Source organism: Aphelocoma coerulescens, chromosome 2, assembly GCF_041296385.1.
Source record: "Aphelocoma coerulescens isolate FSJ_1873_10779 chromosome 2, UR_Acoe_1.0, whole genome shotgun sequence".
In the NCBI taxonomy this organism is placed as follows: Eukaryota; Metazoa; Chordata; class Aves; order Passeriformes; family Corvidae; genus Aphelocoma; species Aphelocoma coerulescens.
In genome coordinates, this window is record NC_091015.1 from 100,293,984 (window position 1) to 100,304,219 (window position 10,236).

Sequence of the window (10,236 nt, forward strand, 5' to 3'; positions counted from 1 at the left end):
AGCTCACCCCAGTGTCCTGGGACAAGATCCATGCCCCACTGCATTTCTTGTTCAACTTATCACTGTAGCAGAGCCACAAACACACACACACACACACACACAGAGGTAAGATTCTTCCAGGCATATGTGTTGATCATTTGATAGGTAAATTAATTTAAACAACAACTTAGCTTTAGATCTATCATAGAACTTTAAAATCATTAAGTGTTCAATTATTTCCTAGGAAAGCTTTGAAGTGGTGCTGTTAGATTCAGCTCTCCAAGTGCTATCAGTGAGCTGCAGAATACGGCATTTGCATACTCCTGGCTTAGATGCTGGCAGCTTTCCTGTCTATTATTTTATTGGGTTTAGGTGCAGATTGTGGCAATGATGTAAAAGTTTGTCAAAGTGGTTTTTACTATTTGGTTTTAAATTTACATTACAAATGCCTCTTAAAGAAGATCCAGTTAATCTCAGCTTGGCCTGTTGCCTGGGAAATTTTCTGGGTGGTGTTTAATATTAAATATAGCTGTTGAAGATTTCTTTATTTTCTGAAGTGTTTATAATTATTTCGGTTTTCATCACAGTTTCAAATTGGTTATTTCATGAGTACACAGGTAAAAATGAGGTTCTTCCTATGCTTCATGCGAAAATCACCATTATTTTGTTAATCACTGAAAAGATATTGCTAATACAATAGCCTGCAGAAGATGAGAAAGGGAGAACTGAAAGGTTTCTGTAAGAATGCCTAAAGAAATGGCAGAAACATGATACAGCTTTCAAACACAGACAAGGCTTCATTCTTTCTGTCTTGTTTGATAAAAAATGAACCACATAGTGAATGCTGTAGCTTCATGTTACTCCTGTCAAATCTTTAGTAAGTGGGTGTCCAGGGAATTAGATCATAAGCAGAGGGAATATTCCTCTCATTTGAAAGGTTTCTCATTGTGTTTATTAATTTAACCATTGATTTTAAGAAGGCAAAATACGCTATTTTCAAAGGGATTCAGTGAAGTGAGATCTGCCTGACCCCTTTACAGGCTATTCTGAGAGACACTTATCCTATGTATCAATGGAAATACCCAGAGAGAATACATGTAATGTAATTATTCATAAAGGAGGGCTAAATCACTGAGCAGTTACACATCACTTAGGCTGAAAATATCTTCAATTAAGGTAGGAATGAAGTAATATCACATTTTATGCAAGTTCCCATCAACAAGCCTGACACATGTCAGCTCTCATTTAATAACATATTTTACTTCTAATAATTCTCCTTTTTTTTCCAGGTTCAAAAAATGTTGAAGAAGGCTCAACTGTTCACAGAAATGAAATGTGGTTGTAGGAGGAATTAAGGTTTCATGTTTCAGGGCACAAAATAATCCCTTTCTGAGGAGGCTAAGGTGCATTTTCCTGTTCAGAAAGCAGCACCAGCATCACTGGGATGCCTCATCACTGGACTCAGGAAATGGGACAAGTGGGAGCAGAGGTTATAACCAGCTTGACAAGTTCCATGATTCATACACCTCCATTTCTGTCCCCAAAATGTTTGGGAGGTCCTTTCTGCCTAAGACAGTGCTAATTGCCTCATGTAAGTAAACAGAAAGGGGCATGTAGTTCTGGCACACAAGTACTTCCAGAGCATTAGGCTGTCTCAAATAAAGTGAACAAAATGCAGTTTCATCCTGAGTAGCAACTGTGAAGGGAGACAAGTAAAAAAAATAAGGTGTAGGAGATGGGTTAGGACTGGGGAGTCATCCTGAGTGGTGGGCCTTGGGCAACCAGAACAGCATTTTCTGCCCAGGCAACACACTGCAGCTGGTGAGCTGGAGAGACAAGGCTCTTTGCCCCTGCTAAACATCCTAAATGCTGCTCTGCATAGATTACAGGGATGCACTGCACATAATTCCATCCCTCAGCACCTGGATCCCAGTGTCTGCAGCATGGAGAGAAACCAGGCTGGGAAGGAAACCAAGAACACATAGAAGCCATTCCCCCAGGGAGCCTCACTTAATCCAACCCCACACAAGCATGCTCAGTCAGGAAACAGAAGGGCTGCAGCTCCTGCCAGACAGCTCTAACAGCAGTGTAATCAGAGGGGAAAAAGCAACTCCATCCTGCAGCAGCTCTTATAAAGAAGCTGCCGGGCTGCAAGAGCAGCAATGTAGGCAGCAGCAGATAGAAACATGAATTTCCATGTCAGAGTCTCATGCCTCTCTCCCTCCATTATTTCCCGTAGTGAAGGGGTTGCAAATTGGGATTCCGCTCTTTAGGTGTGCAGTGCCATTTTGGGCACCCTCAGGTTGCAGAGGAGTTAGCATAGCACTGGCAGGTCCCTGGAGACCAGGTGGGAGAGCACAGAACATCTCAAACAGCATCTCAGTCAGCCCCATGTTAGACAACTAACTCAAGGCAAACTCGCAGAAATCCCAACAGATACATGGATCTAAAATTAAAGGGATGAAGGGCAGAAATGCAACGAGTTATTGTCAATACTGCTCTAAATTTAGTTTCTGTAAACACAGACATAAAAATATATTTGTATATATTTGTATAAAGAAATAAAAATAAAATATGTTATTGTAGTGTTCTATTATCCATTGTGAGACACTTTAAATCAATTGAATGGGAAATACAGCAAATTCTGCGTAGCAAAGACATTTGCTGAGATGTTTTGTGATGCACCTCACTAGTGCTGCCATTCCAGCAGAGACACAGATTTTGTAAGCTGTGTGGCAGGAATGATTTTATTGGTCTTTTTGGCCATTTTTAATGTATTGGATATGCCAGCCCCATGTACAGCCTGGCCTCCTTCATCTCACAGAAACAAAGTTACTTTTTAGTCCCGGTGACACTCAAATTGACAGTGTCAAATATCTTATGATTTTAAGGTATGGGAAGAGTGGGAGTAGAACTTGAGCTTTTCTTCCTGTCTTGCTTAAACCTATTCATATTGATATACTTTCATCTGTAGCTTACTGGTGTTTCATAACAGACCAGTTCTCCGTGTGCTCATTAAAGAGAAAATATGGAAGCAAGAGGAAGCTGCAAATTAATGCTGATGAAAACTGAAGAGGACAGAGGGTATTCCAATAAGTCTTTCCTGTCTCTCCCAAAATGTGCTCCAACAGAGAAATGACCCGACCCTCAAACTGCAATCTAACAAGTGCAGGATTCCTTTCTGACTATAAACTACACAAAAAGCCCCAAGCATAACTCTTGCTATACAGCCTTTGGGAATGTGATGATTTCTTAAGTAGACACTGTTTGCAACAAGTCAAAACGTCGAGGCAGAAGAGAATCTCACTGAATGATTTATAGAAATTTACATTACATTTCATATGGCATAGCTGTAAATGAAACTAACCACAAATGTAAAGAAATAGAAAAGTCTTTATCATGTTGAAATAAATTGCTCACACGTGACTCATGAGAAAATTATTAAGTACCAAGTCAACATTTCCCAGAAATTCTGGGTAGTGAAAAATTTTAAAGGATTTTTCCCCTTGTCTAAAATGGCAGAATTGTCCTTGTAAAAGACATTCAGGTTCCCAGCAAACTCTGTTGTTGCGTTGTTCACCTCCAGTTCCAGTCTCCCGAGCTAATCGGATATTGTTGTGTGTATTATCTCTGCTCTCATTGTCATGAGCTAGTTGACTTCAGCTGTTCTGAAGCCACTTAGAAAGTGTGAGTTGTCTCTGAGCAAAGGCTGTGGCTTTCTCCTGTCACTCATTACACCACACCTTCACGGTGGGCAGAAGCATCCATTTCAGTGTTATCCTTCTTGAATAACATTATAAAGCTTTATGGTCTGCAAACATGAACTCATCCCTATGCAGCCTCTGGATACAGCTATAATGAATATACTTGTATTTATTGACCCGTAAACCGGCTTTAAGATACACCCAGATAACCCCTCGCAGCTGTCCTCCATTGCAGTTCTCAGTTATGTTCGCCTGGTTAGGAACAAATGATCCTGATTTCTCTGGAGCTTTGGGATCTGGTAAATGAAGTGTAAATGTGATTTTGCACTAAATGAGTCTATAAAAGTAGTGATTTAATGCACGACATTTGTTTATACCTTAAAAACATGATAAACCTTTGCACAGATAGCTCGGCCAAGGCCCACAGGGATCGAGGCCTGTGTGTCGTAACAGGAAACTGTACGGGAGCAAAGGCGCAGAAACGGGACTGCTGTAAGGCCAGTGGGGAGTTCTTGGAGAGAAGCATGAGGGCACACATTGCATTCCAAATGCAGCAGAGCTGCTGCCAGCATTCTTGTGAGCAGATAGGCACAGGCAGAGGGTGCCTGCCCAGTGCCTCGAGCCCTCTGCAAGCAGGGCACAGCAACAGCTGCCCCTCCCACCGGTTTGCCAGGGACCGCTGGGCACTGTGTTCAGAGTCTCCAAATGCTGCTTGGAGTCTGTGGCTGAACATGTGTGGGACAGTTCAGGCAAGCAGTAACACTGTAGAGCTGCAAACAAAATGAAAAGTGAGTTATGACAAATGAAATTTCGTGCCAAATATAATCACAACTGTGGCTGCAGTCCTGGTTCCTGTATGGATGGCCCCGCTGTGTTCACTAATGGTGTGGAGAGCCATCCAACTGGAATGGGGAATGCTGTTCTTGCTATGGGATGGGGAGGCAGCTGTGCATCAGGAAACACTGAGGAGGAGCATAATCCCACTGAGGAAAAGGGGATTGCAGGAACCCACGAGACATTTTTCACATTTGTGAGGAGTCGGTGCCACACTCCACCACCTTGCACCGGTGAGTTTTTAAGCAACCTGGACAGAGAAAAGTCTTCAATTCTGCCAGCAGCAGATAAAATAGAATGGGTAGAATGGCTTTCCTGGGGCTCACTTCCCTGCTCCTCCCACACTGCTGCCCTGGCAGGGATGAGGGACATCTCCTGAAGAAGCAACCAAGTGGTTAAGCCTGGTTTCAGCCTGGCCTTCTATAACAAGGAGACATGATGATTGGCTGAGAGATAAAAACAGCTGCAGTTTTAATGTGGTACTGCATAGCTGAACAGGGCACTAGAGAAGAACCTTGAATATGCTGCAGTTCTGCTTCTGCAGCAGTGCAGCACTTCTGCTTCTGCATTACTGGGCCGAGGTGAAGGCTCTTGCCTGGGGCATGCTAGAAGGCACTGGCGTTTCCCAGCAGAACCCCTAAGATATGAGCTGGTACTTGCCCCTTCAGAGTAGCCTGAGCTCCTGGTATTTCAAAAAAATACAGGAATGACAGGGTGTCAGGTACAATCCTGGACAGAGGAAGGAGACACAGACATGAAAATCAGGTTCCCAAGGGAAGTTCCTGTTGGAGATTAGTTGCAAACCCCTCCTGGTTTCCTAACTGCAGCTGAAAGATCTAAGGTTTATTTCTGTGGAAAATACTGATGTACTTCTTGGGAGCTCCCCATCCACAATGCATGTCTTGGCTCCAGCGAAAACCTTGGCAGCTCAGTGCTCTCGGGTGTACAGGTGGTGGTTTCTCTGATCTGGGGCTCAAACAGCCCAAAGCTAAAAAAATGGGGAACATGTGACTCAGAGTTTAAAACTGCTGTGGTTCTGTGGGGTAAACACTATTTTAATGTAGAGGGTATATTTTCATGGGCAGTGCACATTCTAAGAAGTTCCCACATGAGTTCATTTACCACAAGTCATTACTTTGTTCTGATGAAATGTATTCTACAAGCACAGCATATACAAAATCTATAGTGAGAGAGGGCAATCCTGTAAGTGGCTTTACAATAAAGGAAAGAAGTAATAGGAACACTGAAACAACTCTTTAAAAGTCTCATAAAGCAAACCAGATTGAAAATCGTTAGTGATAATACCAATGTAATTCTGGTTTAACTCCATTACACTGAGAAGTTACCAATAAATGACGAAGAAGTGCTTGCTGCACAACAGAAAACCCAGATAACAACAGATTTTGTCAGATTTTCTCACATTATCTATATACAGTACTGCTCGGCTTCCTAATGGAAGCAAGGTTTGAAGCTGATTTTGCTTTGTTCCAAACAATAGTGTCTCCCCTTGGTATGGCATGATTGCTAGGTATTTTTTCCTGAATACACACAGTCAATTCCTTCTACCTTTACATTTAAAGGTGTTATGGATAAATACAATGTCCCATAAAATTTTATTGTAGAATCTGTGACTACATTTGAGTTCACACTTTCCCTGGATAACAGTGGAATATATTTGTTTGAGGTTCAGCAGTCACCAACATTATTCACTTATTACCTATTGGCAGATTTGAGTGCAGTGTACCATAGACTGTGTATGAATGCCTGTTTTACATTTTCTGAGAGGCTGTGTATTTATTTTAGCACACCTGTACACACTGTCAAGCACCCAGATTCAGCTGGACATTTCTTTCACATCAATGAGTTTTTCTTTGTTTCCTTTTTTTTGTAATACTTCAGAAAAATCCACAAGAGCACAGCAGTATAAAATAGGCATACATGAGCACATGTATCTAGTCAAGATTAGAAAGCAAGCTCCCAAAAGCATTCAGAAGGAAACAAAGAGACAAGGCTACCCTTGAATCAAATTGCAACTCCTTTCAGCAGTGTTATCAAATACTTTCTGAAAAGTGAATATTTTCCCCTCTTCCAGGACCAGTTAAAAATGTTTAGTTCTGCTCTGAAAATTGCCTGATATTACATCTAATTTATCCAAATCTAATCTTTCCATCACAGATGTCTCATGTTTGCTTCAGGAAAAGAAATATAGAAATGCAAGTTGTGCATAGCAGAACTCTAATCTGAGCTTGGAAAGGCTGCTCTTGTGTGTGTGTGTGTGTGTGTGTGTGTGTGTGTGTGTGCAGACCTGCATGTGTGCTTGTGTGTAGGGACGGGGATGTGGCCAGGAAGGTGACCAGATAATCAAGCAGCTGGGGAAATAGGTCTAACTGTCCTTAGTCAGACCTTTGCCATTTCCCATTGCCCTCCCCACTGCTACCAGAGCCCCTGGGGACTCGTCAGAGCAGTTTCCCCACATTGCTGGGAGCAAAGCTTATCTACCACAGACCGCCAGGAAAACTCGCCTCCAGGCTGGGGGAGTGTCGGGACCTGTGACGGGAAGCCCACAGTGAACCTCGTAACTCTGACCAAGGGTGCAAGCCAGGATGGAAACAGAAACTGGTTATGAAATCCAACACTGAATTTGGTGGTTAGAGTGAGTGCCATAACCTAACGCCCGTCAAAAACTGGTCCTTGGAAACTGAGTGCCTTTTAGGGGTGCTAATAACACCAAGAGCGTGGGTTTGATCCCTGTACTGGCCATTCGCTTAAGAACTGGAATCGATGATCCTTGTGGGTCCCTTCCAGCTCAGACTATTGATTCTGTGATTCTGTGATTCTGTGACATGCACAGAAGCTGGCTTTGAAGGATAGGACTCACCTGTCATCACTCAGGACACACCCTGGTGTAGTGCAGCAGATGGGCATGAAGCTGGGTGGGTTTTTGCTGGAAAGTCCTGTTCCTGAGGGTAGGTATGCAGTGACCCAGTGCCAGATGCCTGTAGCTACAGTCATCCTCAGGGAGCAAGGATCTGTCTGGCCCAATCAGAGGATTCTTCTCAGAATGGGGTTAATCCTCTTTAAGCTTCTGATCTTGGCCCAGAGCTTTCCTGATGGCTTCACTGGCACCATGTAAATTTCAGTCCACTGGGCTAAACAGGGAGAAAAATGTAGTATCTCAAAGAGCCACCTCACATTGGAGCCCATTTCAAATATCCAGACCTTGGTACTGCCCTGGTTGCTTCCCTGGGTGCTGGGGAACGGGGGAGCAGAGAGCAGTGGCTGGTAGCTGCTCAGAGAGTTCATGTGACCCGGTCTAACCTTCAGTACAGATGTCATCCATAGGTGGGCTGTGATAGATCATGTGTAGGGAAGGCACTTGAAGCAATCTTCATGTTAAATGAAGATTTTTTTTTCCCCTGTAATTACCAATTATCATAACAAAGAAACTGAAGAGGCTGATCAGATTTGTATTGAGAACAGTTTTGTTTCCACCTCTTTTCTCTTGTCTTGAGAATAAAACATGCAAAGTACCAGGGAAGAAACTTTCTTACAAATTGTTGAATTATAACTAAGCATTTCAGAGGTTACTTATATATCTATGTATACACATATATACGTAGGAAAGCACAGAAAAGCATCAAGTTGACAGACATAATTTGTCTTACCTTATGACTAACAATCCCCCTGAAAGGTGACATACTGTGTATTTTTCCGTTCCTGTGTTTTGTCATCATGATTTCTCTCACACTCAACCGCCTGCCCCTGCAAGCCAAGTTAACAAGTCAAAATCTTGAGTTCCTCAAAGAATCCTAATTACTGTGCCCCACCACTTGGGGCAGACAGTGAGACACATGCACTCTGTGATGCTTTGGGTTTTACCCCAATTATTATGTAAGCAGTAATGACAGAGTGCTGCAAATACAGATGAGGCAATACCCGCTTCCTCCTTTTGTTCTGCTTTATGTGTGATCAAAGCCATCCCAGTGTCCACCTTGACTACTCTTAGGATCTAATACAGCACATGTTCTGTGGATCTGCTGCTTGCTGGACTCCAGTTCTGGTTTTCTGGAAGTGTCGCATCCCCTGCACCAGTGCGCAGTAGCCATGCAAGTCACTGGTGGGTTTTGGCAGCAGGGGTGTGAACATCAGCTTCCCTGGTGGTGCCACCAATGGGGCTCTCAGCAGGATCAGGAACCTGGAGGACTCTGGCAGCTTTGGACAAGCTAGGTGGAGTCTAGAAACATTGAACTGTGAAGTAGTAACAGCCCTCCCCATCTAGATTTTTTAGAAAGAAGAAGGAAAGCATATACCCAGAGAAGCATGGGTGAGCATTCATTTTTGGAAACTGCAGCCTTTTCTACTGGCTTCCCTTCTTCATCCCTCAGATATTTAAACTGCATCAAGGATTTCTTTCCTTTCCCATCACTGATTTTTCCATTTCACTTTGTGGGTAATTTTAGGCCCACAAACTAGTTTCCCTTTCTCTAACATTCAATATAACTTCAAAGCATTCAATTAAGTTTCTGTCCTTATCTTCTTCTCTACCTTGCCAGTTCACCATGTTTGCTCCAGGCTTTTCTAACTTCTCACGGATGTCCTGCTCTTCCCTGCCACTTCTTACGCTGGCAGTTAAAATTAACTCCTGCCATGTGCCTTACCTTTTTTTCCCATCTCCTCTCCTTCTGATTCTTGTAAATCCACTTGCCTTAGGGTGTATTCCTGTGACAGAAGCTGTGCCTCTTCTGTGACCCTCAGCATTATTTCTCATGGGCTTCCTTTGTGTCTCCAGGGGAAATGGCTTCTCTTCACTGCTCTGTGAACTTTAGTCACTAAAGCTCCAATCCACACCTGCTTAAAGAAACTTAAGTAATTCATATAAGGGCAGCAAGAGCACTGTAAACATCATCTTTTCCATGGAAATGTACACCAGTGAATACGAGGTTGGAAGGTAGCTCTGCACTTGCGTTTTTGGGAAACCGTGCATGAAGGGACATGTGATAAATTCTTAGAGCTCTGTAATGGACTCTGGCTACCATAGGATTTGCTTATTTTCCTGCACTAATGTACCCTCTCTGAGGGGCTGAGAATGAAAGCTTGACTGGGTGTGGGTGCATTTATACCAAACTCTGCCTTCTTGTTTGTCTGCAGATACTCATTCTCAGACAATTAACTTTTCTAAAATAAGTATGAAATTTGAGAAAACATCAGTTTATTTGGCACAAAGGAGTAAACCCAAAGAAATTAGGCATTTTTTTACAATCTTTGTCAATTTAGCTCTGTTTTCTTTTGAAGATTCTTATTAAATAGTAACCACATTTGAAATGTAGTCTAATTAAGAACAATTCATAAAAGAGAAGGGGAGAGAGAATGCTTTGACACAGTTGGTGATTGTTAATAGTTTTTCTACTAGCACATTCTAATTCTGCATCATTTTCCACAGCTGCAGAGCTGAAATATCTGAGCCTTGACTTCCGTGTGAGAAGTAATCCTAACTTCTATTCTTGCATTAGGTGGTAAACAGTCTATTTTAATTTATTTTGGTGCCTGACCAGCAGTCCCTCTGCATGGCCGAGTGGCTGTTCCTCATTCACTACATTCCCTTCAGCTGCATCCATTTTATATGTGAATAAATGCCTTCCTTCTGCTCCAGAGGTTTGAGACCAAGAGCTGCAGAGGTACTGTGAAATACTGGCTTCAAGCCCTTTATCTGCTTTAGACA

The 10,236-nt window shown here is 42.6% G+C and overlaps 1 long non-coding RNA gene across 1 annotated transcript; it reads right to left on the reverse strand.

The window, feature by feature from the left end:
- Positions 1 to 3,432: 3,432 nt before the first annotated feature.
- On the reverse strand, positions 3,433 to 8,270 carry LOC138105831 (uncharacterized). Its single transcript, XR_011148716.1, has 3 exons — positions 8,183 to 8,270; positions 7,396 to 7,666; positions 3,433 to 4,453 (listed from the first exon to the last, which is right to left on the reverse strand). It is a non-coding gene; the product is annotated as an uncharacterized lncRNA (long non-coding RNA).
- Positions 8,271 to 10,236: the final 1,966 nt, after the last annotated feature.